This window comes from Oryx dammah, unplaced genomic scaffold (assembly GCF_014754425.2).
Source record: "Oryx dammah isolate SB20612 unplaced genomic scaffold, SCBI_Odam_1.1 HiC_scaffold_17, whole genome shotgun sequence".
NCBI classification, from domain to species: Eukaryota; Metazoa; Chordata; class Mammalia; order Artiodactyla; family Bovidae; genus Oryx; species Oryx dammah.
The window spans coordinates 55,725,767-55,727,618 of NW_024070201.1; positions in this window are offsets into that span (position 1 = coordinate 55,725,767).

Consider the following 1,852-nt stretch of genomic DNA (forward strand, 5'->3'; position numbering starts at 1 on the left):
GCCAGTCAGCTCCCAGTCTTGTTTTTGCAACTGTTTGGAGCTTCCCCATCTTTGGCTGCAAAGAATATAATTAATCTGATTTCAGTATTGACCATCTGGTGATGTCCATGTGTAGAGTTGTCTCTTGCATTGTTGAAAGAGGGTGTCTTCCATGACCCGTGCGTTCTCTTGGCAAAACTCTATTAGCCTTTGCCCTGCTTCATTTTGTACTCCAAAGTCAAACCTGCCTGTTACTCCAGGTATCTCGACTTCCTACTTTTGCATTCCAGTCCTCTATGATGAAAAGGACATCTTTTTGTGGTATTAGTTCTAGAAGGTCTTGTAGGTCTTCATGCTGCTGGTGCTGCTGCTAAGTCACTTCAGTTGTGTCCAGCTCTGTGACCCCAGAGACAGCAGCCCACCAGGCTCCTCCACCCATGGGATTTCCCAGGCAAGAGTACTGCAGTGGGGTGCCATTGCCTTCTCCATGTAGGTCATCATAGAACCACTCAATTTCAACTTCTCCGGCATTCGTGATTGGGGCATAGACTTGGATTACTGTGATGTTGAATGTTTTGCCTTGGAAACAAACCTAGGTCATTCTGCTGTTTTTGAGATTGCATCCAAGTACTGCATTTTGGACTCTTTTGTTGATTATGAGGGCTACTCCATTTCTTCTAAGGGATTCTTGCCCACAGTAGTAGATATAATGGCCATCTGCATGTGAGCTTGTTGATATTTCTCCTGGCAACCTTGATTCCAGCTTGTGAGTTATCCAGCCCAGCATTTCCCATGATGTACTCTGCATATAAGTTAAATAAGCAGGGTGACAGTATACAGCCTTGATGTACTCCTTTCCCAATTTTGAACCAGTCCATTGTTCCATGCCCAGTTCTAACTGTTGCTTCTTGACCTGCATACAGGTTTCTCAGGAGGCAGGTAAAGTGGTCTGGTATTCCTATCTCTTTAAGAATCTTCCACAGTTTGTTGGGATCCACTCAGTTAAAGGCTATAGCATAGTCAATGAAGCAGTAGTAGATGTTTTCCTAGGATTCTCTTACTTTTAGTAAGCTCCAATGGATGTTGGCAATTTGATCTCTGGTTCCTCTACCTTTTCTAATTTTAGTTTGTACATCTGGAAGTTCCTGGTTCACATACTGCTGGAGCCTCGCTTGAAGGCCTTTGAGCATGCTGGCATACCTTGCTAGCATGTGAAATGAGTGCAACTGTGCAGAAGTTTGAAGTTTCTTTGGCACTGTCCTTCTTTGGGATTTATCCCACTACTCTGTTTTATTTCTTTTTATAGCACCCAGAGACAAATAATTTGTTTACATATTTTAATATCTGTTTCCTATCACTGTCATATAATAACTTTTGGGCAGCAGGGATCCTCTCCTATTCACAGATTAACCTTTGACATCTAGAATACTAACTTGCACAGTAGTCAGTAAATACTTACCAATGCAATTTGAAGACAGTCTTCACTTTTTGCCCTTAGCACAGTTGTTAATGAAGTTCACTTTAAGTGCTAACAAGTTAACTCATTTTTGATATATCAAGAGTCAAGATTGGTATGTTAACCAAAGTCAGGTATTACATAAATCAATTATCGCTAAAGAAAGAATACTGGTACACCTTATCAGAATTGTCACCATACAAAAAAGAAATAAACTTGCATTTTTTGGTACTTTCACTTATTTTACATTCCCACAGTAAGCTTCTATAAGTAGATAAGGTAATGAACATTGAAAAAAATAAGGTACCTTTGAGATAAGCAAACATAAAGCCAGGTCTGTAATGTCTGTATTCATGAATTTACTGATGCTATAGGTTATCTAGATATTTTAAAGCAGTTCCAATCAAAGTAGTAGAA